The sequence below is a fragment of the Bubalus bubalis genome, chromosome 2 (assembly GCF_019923935.1).
Source record: "Bubalus bubalis isolate 160015118507 breed Murrah chromosome 2, NDDB_SH_1, whole genome shotgun sequence".
NCBI lineage: Eukaryota > Metazoa > Chordata > Mammalia > Artiodactyla > Bovidae > Bubalus > Bubalus bubalis.
Window position 1 is genome coordinate 2,398,796 of NC_059158.1, and position 12,449 is coordinate 2,411,244.

The following is a 12,449-nucleotide window of genomic DNA, read 5'->3' on the forward strand; positions in this document are numbered from 1 at the left end:
CCATTTCCTTCTCCAGGGCATCTTTCCAACCCAGGGACTGAACCCGAGTCTCCTACACTGGCAGGCGGATTCTTCACCACTGAGCCACCAGGGAAGCAAATAAGTTAGATCAATGACAAGTCAGCAGCACCTAATTTTTATTAAAAATATCTCATTTACTCCTCCTTCCTCCCCTAACTTTCCCCTGGCTGGCAGACAGGAGGGAGGCCGAGATGGCAGGTGAGCTCACCAAGGCTCAGGCTGCCTGGCCTGGTGGCGACATGCTCTCTGGGAAGATCATCCGCAAGGAAATCCCAGCCAAGTCGTGTATGAGGAGGAGCAGGGTCTTGTTTTCCCTGACATTTCTCCTTAAGCACCCACACATTTTCTGGTTATACTCACAAAACACAAATTCCAGATTTCTGCAACAGAAGATGAAGATGAACGTCTTCTTGGACATTTGATTATCGTTGGCTGGAAATGTGCTGCTGATCTGGGCCTGAAGTAGGGTGGTGAACGCAGGCTCAGATGGTGGACAGCCTGTCCGTCGTGTTCCTCTCCACATTCTTGGAGGTCAGCAGAAGACTTGGCCTCCTGGTTAAGCGTGTTGTAGGAATACTTTTCCCTTTTCTATGCAGCGATCAGGTTTGAAGCTTCCAATTTGCTAAATAATACTTTGTTGGGCCTGTGTATGGAGAGATTGCACAAATAATTTTAAATACCATACATAATAAAAGACATTGCTGCATGGTTTGAAAAAAAAACTCATTTAAAAATACTTTTCCTATTTATGAAGCTTTAATTTTCCCTCAAGTATAGTTGTCTGCTCTGTAATACCCTGATGGTGGATTTTCAGTCCCAGTAAGTATTGTGAAAAAAGTGGGTGTTAGTCTCTCAGTCATGTCCAGCTCTTTGCCACCCCAAGACTGTACCCTCCAGGCTCCTCTGTCCATGGGATTCTCCAGGCAAGAATACTGGAGTGGGTTGCCATTTCCTCCTCCAGGGGATCTTCCCGACCCAGGGATAGAACCCACGTCTGTGCATTGCAGGTGGATTCTTCACCACTGAACCACCTAAGAAACCCATGGTGAGGGTGGCAGTCATCAAATTTCCACTTCAGAGGTTATTTCTGGAGTCGTCCCTGCCTCCGTGAACATAGCTCACTTCTTCCCAGCGTGGCTCTGGCTCCTTTCCATTCCTCTCTTTCTCTCCTTTTAAAGGGAGAACAATTCACTAGCTCTTTCTGCCCAATTAGGAGGGTTCACAGTGTTTCTCGGAGAAGGCAATGGCACCCCACTCCAGTACGCTTGGCTGGAAAATCCCATGGATGAAGGAGCCTGGTAGGCCGTAGTCCATGGGGTCGCCAAGAGTCGGACACAACTGAGCGACCTCACTTTCACTTTTCACTTTCATGCATTGGAGAAGGAAATGGCAACCCACTCCGGTGTTCTTGCCTGGAGAATCCCAGGGACGGGGGAGCCTAGTGGGCTGCCGTCTATGGGGTCACACAGAGTCGGACACGACTGAAGTGACTTAGCAGCAGCAGCAGTGTTTCTGTGGTGGTGGCCGACCCAGAGCAGAGGGAGCCGGAGTCTCGTGGGCCCTGGCAGCAAACAGCAGAGAAAATGGAGTGAAGAGAACTTTGCTTCCACACCCAGCGCCTGGGCTCATCTCGGGGCCAAGGCTGGCGCAGGGCAGCACCGTGGAGCTGCAGACATCGTCTTCAGAGTCTCAGCCCCATTCGCCCACAGCCTTGGACCTTGGCATTCCTTGAGTTATCTACTCCCGAAAAGATATTAATTATCGACTGTTTACATGTTGCTTGGGTTTTTTATTTTTTGATTACTTTGAAAGTTATTTGACTGGTCTCTGTGTCATGCTGGGTGGAAAGGGTGCCTCCGAAGCTCTGTCCTTCCTGAGCCCCAGGTGCTCGCTGTGGCTGCCCCTGCGTGAATCGGGGACAGGTCAGTACACAGAGGAGAGGACGCTGAGCCTGGGGGGTGAGCGCCGGGCATGCACTCGGGGGGCTTGGCCGGGGCAGCCCTTGGCCGGCCCAGTGCCGGTGCTGAACTGGTGCCCTCCCCTCTGGGGAGGACTCGACGTGGGGACGCTGATTTGACTGGACTAGACAGACTCCACATCGACGCTTTTGATGGGGTAACCGGCGACAGGAGTGACAGAAGACGCTGATAGAAACAGCTCTGGAGGGTGCGAGGCCTGACCCTGGCCCCGGGGCCTGCCTGGAGGAGGGAGGGGAGCTGGCACGTGGGGAAGGTCCAGCATGTGCTGCAGGTACCGCGAGACGGGCTCGGAGGGCGCGGGGCTCCCAGGAAAGACGCGACAGAGGGGAGGTTTTGAGGCGGAGGAGGCTTTGGCCTGGAGGGCTACACAGTGTCTCAGCAGACGTGGGACCAGGTCACACGAGACCTTGATGGGTGGATGGAGGAGCCGTCTCTACGTACCAAGTTAAGAGCATGGATGCTCTGGCCTGGGGCTCTCCTCCTCTGATCCTGACTCCCACCACCCACGCCTGGGGAGATGCCAGGGGCTGACCAGCCTGAGCGTGACTGCAGAATCCGTGTGCACACGGACCCCGAACACCGGTGCCCGCTGGCAGCTGCGGAGGTGCCTGCTCATGTCCACCTTCAGGAGGGACCTCTGCGGGGAGCACAGCTGGTGAGGTGACCTCTGAATGTCCTGGGGCTCCCGGCTGGCAGCACTTCCTCCTGCTGCTCCTGGCCAGGACAGCACAGGTGGGCACAGGTGGGCACAGGTGGGGGAAGGGGACAGGAAGCCGAGGGGGGCCGGTGGGACACATCCCCTCAGGGTAAGTGGTGCTCAGGTGGGCGAAAGGTCATGTGAACACAGCCTCCCGGGACAGGGAGGGAGGCGGCTGCAGTCAAACCACGCCGACGTGAGTTCCCTGTCCCGCTACCGGCACAGAACACGAGGGAGCAGGCAGAGGTCCACGCTCCCACGGTATTTGCACACAAGTATTCTCAGGCAGGAAGACCTCCTGGAGGAGGGCGTGGCAGCCCACTCCAGGCCTCTTGCCTGGACAATCCCCATGGCCGGAGGAGCCTGGCCGGCTATGGTCCGTGGGGTTGCAGAGAGTCAGATGCGACTGAGCGAGTAAGCACAGCACAGCGTTCTCACGCCGGAGCCCCCCCACCCCGGATCCTTTTTCAGGAACGAAGGATCTATTCCCCCAGCTGCTGGACGTGTCACCAGCGTACGACCAGCTGCTGCTTTGTTCTGGAAAAGCCGCAGCTGGGACAGAGTGGAGATGGCCTTGGGGTCCAACCCAGCAGCTCTGGCTGTAGCTGTGTGGTGGGTGGTCTGAGCCCCAGACCTTGGGCAGCAGGAGAACAGCCAAGATGGAGGCTGGTGACCCCAGGCCCACTGGTCTGAGACCACCCCAGGGACACCAGGCCAGGCCTCTCCTCCCCCAGCGCCAGAACAGTAGCGGGTGTGGGACACGTGTGGCACCCTGGGGAGGGGCAGGGGCAGGAGCACCCTGAACTCATGAAGATGACCCCAAATTGGCAGAGAAACCTTGAACTGATGGAGAAACCTCTTGCCTACCTGAGTCCTGGAATTTACTCTTGTGCATGTCGAACTGTGAACCCAGCTTACTGTCTAGGACCGCAGTTCGATTGACTCCTCGCTGCTTTTCATTGCTAGGGTTCAGGCAGGCTTCTTTATAAGTGGAGGGCCAAGGCTTGTATGGGGGCCCTGCTTCCTCCTGGGAGGGGAGTCAAGTCGTGTTCGCTGCTGGGAATCTGACACAGCTCAGTAAACCTTCCAACAAAATCCTGTCTGCAAGGGCAAGGAGCCAGGGAGGCGCCCCTTTCAAGTCTCCCTCTGGGAGAACCTCTGGGGGAGCAGGGCTGACTGACAGCCTCCAGGTGCTGCACCACGGGGTCCACCATGGCCCACATGCCAGGCCTGTGGCTCTGGGTGCCCAGGGGCTCCTACAGTCAGGAGGCCTTGTCGGGCAGCCCTGGCGCAGCCCTCTCCACTGGCTCAGCTGGGACCCTCAGGACTCGGGCCTGAGGCTCTTTTTGCCCCTCCCTTCCTACCAGGTGTCACACCTGTGTTGCAAGGTGAGTAGGACCTGACCCCAGCCATGAGCACCTAGCCTGGGGGGCAGGACAAACAGGAACCAGAGGGTCTGATCCAATCAGATGTGAGCTGCAGAAAAGCTGGGATCAGGATGCCCTGACCGCACAGGAAGAGAGGTGAGTCACTGGGTTTTGAAGATGGAGGAAGGCTTCAGGGAGGAGCAGTGGTTAAACTGGATCTTACAGGCTGAGTGGGTGTCTGCCAGCTGTTCTAGTCCATCCTGGCTGCTATAATAAAATGCCAACTGGGTGGTGTAAACAATAGACGGTTATTTCTGGAGGCTGGGAAGTCCCAGAGCAAGGTGCCAGCTGATTCACTTCTTGGTGGGGCCTCCCTCCCTGATTTGCAGACAGCCACCTCCTAGCCAGATGCTCACACGGCCTTCCCTAGGTGCACATGTGCAGGCGCAGGGACGGCAAGGTCTGTCTTCTTCCTTTTCCGAAGCCACTAATCCCACCATGAGGGCCTCACCCTCGTGACTGCATCTAAATCACTGCAGATGGTGATGCAGCCATGAAATCAAAAGACGCTTATTCCTTGGAAGGAAAGTTATGACCAACCTAGACAGCATATTCAAAAGCAGAGACATTACTTTGCCAACAAAGGTTCATCGAGTCAAGGCTATGGTTTTTCCAGTGGTCATGTATGGATGTGAGAGTTGGACTGTGAAGAAGGCTGAGTGCTGAAGAATTGATGCTTTTGAACTGTGGTGTTGGAGAAGACTCTTGAGAGTCCCTTGGACTGCAAGGAGATCCAACCACTCCATCCTAAAGGAGATCAACCCTGGGATTTCTTTGGAAGGAATGATGCTAAAGCTAAACTCCAGTCCTTTGGCCACCTCATGTGAAGAGTTGACTCATTGGAAAAGACTCTGATGCTGGGAGGGATTGGGGGCAGGAGGAGAAGGGGACAACAGAGGATGAGATGGCTGGATGGCATCACCGACTCGATGGATGTGAGTCTGAGTGAACTCTGGGAGTTGGTGATGGACAGCAAGGCCTGGCGTGCTGTGATTCACGGGGTCGCAAAGAGTCGGACGCGACTGAGCGACTGAACTGAACTTAACTGAACCTTAGTTATTCCCTAAAGGCCCCATGTCCAGATAGCATCAGACTGGGGGCTAGGGCTGCAGCCTACGAATTGGGGGAGGAACACAAAGAGCCCGTTAAGGATAGGCGCATCCTCCAAGGGCAGGGAGGCAGGGATTCATGCCTTGCCTGGAACGTGCTGGAACAGAGGCCAGGGGACAAGGCCGTGGATGCTACTCAGCCCTAGGCCTTCAGGCCCTGGGACCCTGTCCTGAGGAGCCTAGACTAGCCCGGTGGTACTGGGGAACCCCTGGGGTTTGTCATATTTTGTATTTCGATTATAAAAACATTGCTGATTTATTAACAACAGAACTATCAACTACTCACTTTCTGCACCCCTCACCCATACTCACTCAAAGATGCCAGTTTCTGGAAATGACCGATCCCCTTCCAAACCTTTGACTCAGGGGTGAAATCACTAGTTTGTTCTTTTTAAGAAACATACTATGTGGACTGGGACTTGCTTTATCTAAGAATAAAGTTCTATTTTTCTTTCAAGTTTATGAAAGTGAAAGTGAAAGTTGCTCAATCGTGTCCAACTCTTTGTGACCCCATGGACTGTATAGTTCATGGAATTCTCCAGGACAGAATACTGGAGTGGATAGCCTTTCCCTTCTCCAGGGGATCTTCCCAACCCAGGGATGGAACCCAGGTCTCCCACATTGCAGGCAGATTCTTTACCAGCTGAGCCACCAGGGAAGCCCAAGAATACTGGGTGGGTAGCTTATCCCTTCTCCAGGGGATCTTCCCAACCCAGGGATGGAACCCAGGCCTCCCACATTGCAGGTGGATTCTTTACCAGCTGAGCCACCAGGGAAGCCCAAGAATACTGGAGTCGGTAGCCTTTCCCTTCTCCAGGGGATCTTCCCAACCCAGGAATCGAACCCAGGTCTCCTGCATTGCAGGCGGATTCTTTACCAACTGAGCTATGAGGGAAGCAAGAGCCTCTTATTTAGACTCTGTGTCCTCTGAGGCCCCCAGACCTCACATCTAGGGAATAAGAAAAGTTTCACTAGAAGCGAAAATATCATTCCTTTGCTCTGACTCTACAGAATGGGATGAGGGTGGGAACCCAGGACCCCCAGACTCCTCCCAAACAGCCGGCAAGCTCCAGGGTGTGTCCCTGGGCTCTGCTGCCCAGCTCTTGCCCTCCCTGGGGCTTGGTTCCCGCTCCAATCACTGGGAGACTCTGGCCCTGGAGCTCAGCTCTGCACAGGCCTGCGTGCTGGGCCCCGTGTGTCCGTGCAGGTCTGCGCGCTGGCCACCACCTTGATTGACTTCTGGGCGCTTCTGCGTGGAGCGGATTTGTAACCGTGCCCTGAGGACTAGAGCAGGATCTGGCCAGGGACAGGAGAGCGGTGCTGGCAGCGGGGACGATTTGTGACCAGAAAAGCAAGCCTTCGGCGCACCATGGTTTTCTTCCAACTGGACTGTGTGTGAGCGAGTACAGAGAAGCATACAGGCTGGCCCAGGGCTTGAGGGCGCAGGGGAGCCCCGCTGCACGGGCAGGGGAGGGGTTCCCTTGTTGGGTTTAGAGAGGCTCACCAGAGGACCCAGGTGTGAGAGCAGGGAGGCCGGGAGGGGAAGCACCTGAGCAGGTGTGAGTTGGCAGGTGAGGGCTGGTTAGGGGGCAGGGAGGGCGTGGGGGAGGAGGCGGGGGGTCCCTGGGGTCAGCAGAGTCACATGTCGTGACTCAGATGCCCTGGATCAGAGAGCGGAAGTTCATAGATGAAGTCGTGAGGTGGTCACAGGAAAAGTCAGCAGTGTGGATCTTTTATCCCCTGGGAAGCGTCTGTTCTCAAAACTTACACCCGGCCTCCCTCTCTGGCTTTAGCAGTGAAGCACAAGGACACTCTCTGGGACTTGCCAGATGTTTGGAAGAAATCTAGGGTCCTGGGTTCCCGCCTCCCCCATCTGAGACCACTTCGAGTCTGTTTGGCATCCATATGGCTGGACCATCAACTCGGTGATGCTGTTACAGGAAAGCCAGTCCTTTTATTGGTACTGACGCCCATCAGGGGCTCCTCCCTGGTCCCGGCCCTGGTGTGGGGAGGGCTGGCGTTTCTTCCCGGGACAGCACAGCCCACCCTCTGGGCTCCACCTGGTGATCCCCAGGCAGAGCCCAAAGCCTGTTGGAGGGAATTTGGGTCATTTTGCATTGAAGTTCAGGTCATTCTGCCCCTGCCAGGCTGCCCTGGGTGCAGCGTGATGCACGGAAGCACGCTGCTGTTGTCACTGGGAGGTGGACTGGCATGAGAGGCACAAGGCATCCTGCACAGGCCCGAGCCGGAGTCACCAGGGCCACCTGTCACCCCAGGGACGTGTGCAAAGGGCAGGAAAGGCCGGATGTGGGGTGGGAATGGGAGGGATCGTCCCCCCATTAAAGGAAACCTGTCCTTCCCACTTACTCTTATTAAATAGCACAGCCTTCCCTTTGAGGATTTTGCAGTTGATCAGACTTGAATCTGAGTGGGTTTTGTGGCTACAGGATGAAGTGTTAGCCCTTGGCTGGGCATTTAAGAGCCTCCAGTGTGGGGGCAGGGCTTCCCTGGGGGCTCAGGGGTGAAGAATCCGCTGTCATTGCAGGAGACTCAGGAGACAGCAGTTGGTTTCCTGGAGCGGGAAGATCCCCTGGAGAAGGAAATGGCAACCCAGTCCAGTATTCTTGCCTGGAGAATCCATGGACAGAGGGGCCTGGCGGGCTGCAGGCCATGGGATCGCAAAGGAGTCGGACACCGCTGAGTGACTGAGCGCCTGGATGTACTGTGGGGCCGGCCACGAAAGCATCATATATGGGAACGCGCTGGCCTGGGACGGAGGCCCCTGGACTGTAACGACTGGGTTTGTTCTCCAGACAGCCCACTGCTGCTCTCCTTCCCTCTTCTTCCCGGAGGCCAGCCCCATGGTGGTCTCTGTCCAACCTACAAACTGTTAATGCATGTGGCAAAGAGAGAGGAAAGACTTTGAGATCCACAAACAGAACGTAAATCCCAAGGCCTCCCTCCTCCTTATTTAGCCTTCCTTCCGAGACTGGCTGTGTGGGTCTCGTGCAACACACAAACCTCTTCGGCCTCCTCTTTCTTCTCCTGTGACAGGGGTCTCAGGTTTCCTGGAGCAAGACGAGGACGTGGGTGTGCCGGGGCGGGGCAGGTGCCCCCAACGCTGACCACCCCCCGGCTCACATCCCCCATCACTCCTTCAGCGTCCATCGCATCTATGTACTTAGATATAATCACTGCATTATGCCTCTGTCCTGACTTTGCAGCTGAACTGATGACATATTTTTCTTTCGTTCTTTGAAAGAATGTTGGACGGAGGGGCTTATGTCCCCAGGTTGTGCTGGGCAGGAGGGATTCAAAGGGCGAAAGGTGCTGTTCCCAACGGGAAGCCTCGTCTTCTGCTCCGCTTCTTTGTAAAGTCACCACAAACACGTTTTTGACACAGGCAGAGTGAAAATACACAGAATATTTCTCCACCTAGTGGTATGCTAATAGGTGCCAAATAAATATTTGTTGAGTTCTGGGCTTTGGAGTTTTGGGTGAAGGTGTGAAATGCTCTCATGGTGTTATTATTATTTTATTTCTGAGCTGAGCTTATTCCAGGTGTGACCAAGTAGGAAAGTCTGAACTTTCAAAACAGCAGTGCTGAGAAATGACTGCTCACCGCCTGGGAGGGTCTGCCCTGGGCTTCCTTTAAAAGCTGCCGGCCTCCCGGGGTTCCGTGTGTGTGTGTGTGTGTGGTGTGTGTGTGGGGGGTGTGTGTGTGTGGGGTGTGTGTGTGTGGTGTGTGTGGTGTGGTGTGGTGTGTGTGTGGTGTGTGTGTGTGGGGTGTGTGTGTGTGTGTGGTGTGTGTGGTGTCGTGTGGTGTGTGTGTGTGTGTGTGTGTGTGTGGGGGTGTGTGTGTGTGTGGTGTGTGTGTGGTGTGTGTGTGTGTGTGTGGTGTGTGTGTGTGTGGGGGGTGTGTGTGTGTGGGGGGTGTGTGTGTGTGTGGTGTGTGTGTGTGTGTGGTGTGTGTGTGTGGTGTGTGTGGTATGGTGTGTGTGTGTGTGTGGTGTGTGTGGTATGGTGTGTGTGTGTGTGGTGTGTGTGTGTGTGTGTGTGGTGTGTGTGGTATGGTGTGTGTGTGTGTGTGTGTGGTGTGTGTGTGTGGTGTGTGTGTGGTGTGTGTGTGTGGTATGGTGTGTGTGGTATGGTGTGTGTGTGTGTGTGTGGTGTGTGTGTGTGTGTGTGTGGTGTGTGTGTGGTGTGTGTGTGTGGGGTGTGTGTGTGTGGTGTGTGTGTGTGTGTGGTGTGTGTGGTGTGTGTGTGTGTGGTGTGTGTGTGTGGTGTGTGTGGTATGGTGTGTGTGTGTGGTGTGTGTAGTGTGTGTGTGTGTGGTGTGTGTGTGTGTGGTGTGTGTGTGGTGTGTGTGTGTGTGTGTGTGGTGTGTGTGTGGTATGTGTGTGGTGTGTGTGTGGTGTGTGTGTGTGGTGTGGGGGTTGTAGAGATTGTTCAAACAGCTCCCTTCAAAGTGAAAAATCCATCACAAGCTAACTGACTACATTCCCTAGATTCTAGCGTAAGTCAATGGGGGAAAGTTTATAAAAGCTGAATTGCATACAAAATTTCAGGCACAAATCCCTCACCCGGAGCCAGGCTTTCCTCCTAACTCCCCAGCCTTGTGGTCCAAGCCGAGGCTTCGCTGCCAGAGGACGGAGCTGGTTTTGTGCCGAGCGTAAGAACCCTTCGACTCACTATTTCTGGATGAGTGTCAAGGAATAATACATTGAGGTTTTTCTAAACGGCCAGTCTCAGGGGCTTTCCTGGTGGTCCAGTGGTTAGGACTCTGCCCTCCAGTCCAGTGGTGGTGGGCGTGGGGTGCGGCAAGCTCATTCCCGGGTTGGGCACTCCAATCCAGTGGTGGTGGGTGCGGGGGTGCTGCAGGCTCGTTCCCAGGTTGGGCACTAAGGCCCATGCGTCTTGTAGCAAATAAAAATGGAGAAGCAATATTGTGGCCAATTCAATAAAGACGCTGTAAGCGGTCCACATCAAAAGAAAACATAAAATAAAGTGGCCGATTTCTGTGTGCAAACAGCTTCTTCGGCCGTTCCTCGGGTCCCGTGTTTCTTTCTGCTCCCGCCACGGAGCCCCATCTTCTCTGTCTGTCCTGTGTCGACGCTCGAGTAGCGTTGCTGGTGTGTGACAGTCCCGCTAAGACGCCTGACGTCCCAGCTCTCTGCGGGGCCTGCTCTCTCTAGGGCGGGATCTGTGGCCCTGGCCGCCTGGCTGTCTCCCGGTCGCGCAGTGGCTGCTTGCTGTCACGCGCTCGGTTCCTCACCTGCAGGCGAGGCTGTCTCCGGGGAGAGCGTGCGCGCCCTGTCCTGGCTCCTGGGCCCCGAGGTCCCCCCAGAGCCCTTCCCGCCCCCCATGTGCTGTTGTCTTCTCAGGTGCTGGGCGTCACCGGCAGCTCTCACTCTAACAGTCACAAGCGTGAGAAAGCTCGACACTTCCGTGGGAGCTTACAACCTGCCGGGGCCTCCCAGCCATCCAGTCACTCAGCCACACCTCCGACCCTGTGACCTCCTGCCTGCAGTCCTTGCACGACTCCTGGGTTTGCAGGGAGGAGGCCAGGCCCCCGGGCCCCATACCCAGGGCTCTCGCGGTCACGCCTCCAGCTCTGTCGCCAGCTGGCTGCACGGCCTCCCTGCCCCGCCGACCACCGCCCTCTCCTGCGACGGCAAGCTGCTGGCCGTTCACGGCACATGCCGCCCTTCCTCTGCCCCTCGTGGTTTGGCCTTTGCTGCCTCGGCCTGCGTGTCCTTCCTTTTTATCTAGCTCCTTCCTGCCCACCCCGGCCACGGCTGTGCCCCTCCCAAGCCACGCCAGCCCCGTCAGAGCTCAGAACAGCCCCTGCACACCCCCCGGCAGGTGCTGCTGTGTGTGTGGTTTCTTCACTCGGGTAAAACACACACAACATAAACGCTGCCATTCTAACCATTTTCAGGGTAGAGCTCAGTGGTGTTGACTTAGTGCTCTACAAACACCACCACCATCCTTTTCCAGAAAGTGTTCATCGTCTCAGACTGAAACTTGACCCATCCACCTGAGTACATCCTCCTTCCAGACCTGGCAGCTTAGACAACAATACTTATTCTCGCACACCTCTGGAGGCTGGAAATCCAAGATCAAAGTGGTCTCAGGGTCGGTGTCTGGTGAGGACCCTTTCCTGGCTCAGTAGATGGCTGCCTTCTCTCTGAATCCTCGTGTGGCCTTTTCTGTGTTCACATGTGGATGGGGGACAAGCTTTGCGTCTCCTCCTCTTCTTAAAAGGATACCAATCCTGTGTGATTAGGGCCCCACCCTTGTGACCTCGTTTCACCTTAGTAACCTCCCTAAAGGCCTCATCTCCAATTTCTGTTGTACTGGGGGTTTCCATGTAAGAATTTGGAGGGGACCCAATTCTGCCCATAACACCATTAACCACAAACTCCCCTTGCTCCCTCCTCCCAGCTCCTGGCCACCCCATTCTACTTTCTGTCCCTATGAATTTGACCGCTTTAGGGACCTCATTAAGTGGAACCAGCAGTAGCTCTTATTTCAGTGAGCATAAGGTCCTTCTTAAGGTCCATCCACGTTGTAGCACGCGTCTGCATTCCCTTGCTTTTTGTGGCTGAATCCTATTCCACCGTATGGATGAACCACACTTTGCATGTCATCATCCATCAGTAAACACGTGTTTTACAGGTGTCCGTGTTTGTCTCTCCTGAGGCTGGACACCTTGTCTGACACGTCTGTGCGTCCATGTGCCAAACACAGGTGTTGTCTCCACAAACATTGACTGGATGAATGGATGAATGAATAATCAACCAACTAACAGTGATCATCACCACGGCCCTCAGAGTTACTGCTTCCACTTCGTGGAGGAACAGCCCAGACTTGGATGGGCAAAGGGACTTTCCATTATCTTCAGTTGCCTTTCTTACCTTTTTGAAGATAATTTTTTAAATTTCTTTTTTCTCCATGCTGGGTCTGCATGCTGTGTGGGCTTTTCTCTAGTGTGGCGTGTGGGCTTCTCACTGCTCGGCTTCCCTTGCACTGAGCACAGGCTGCATGGCGTGTAGGCTCAGGAGTTGCGGTTCCTGGGCTCTTGGGCTCCGTCAGGCTCAGCAGCTGGGGCACACGGGCTTTATTACTCCACCATGTGTGGGACCTTCCCGGATCAGGGATCGAACTTGTGTCCCCTGCAGTGGCAGGTGGATTCTTTACCAGTCTGCCACTA

At 55.1% G+C, this 12,449-nt stretch overlaps 1 pseudogene; it reads left to right on the plus strand.

The window, feature by feature from the left end:
* Positions 1-212: 212 nt before the first annotated feature.
* LOC102407653 lies at positions 213-912 on the plus strand (annotated as a pseudogene).
* Positions 913-12,449: the final 11,537 nt, after the last annotated feature.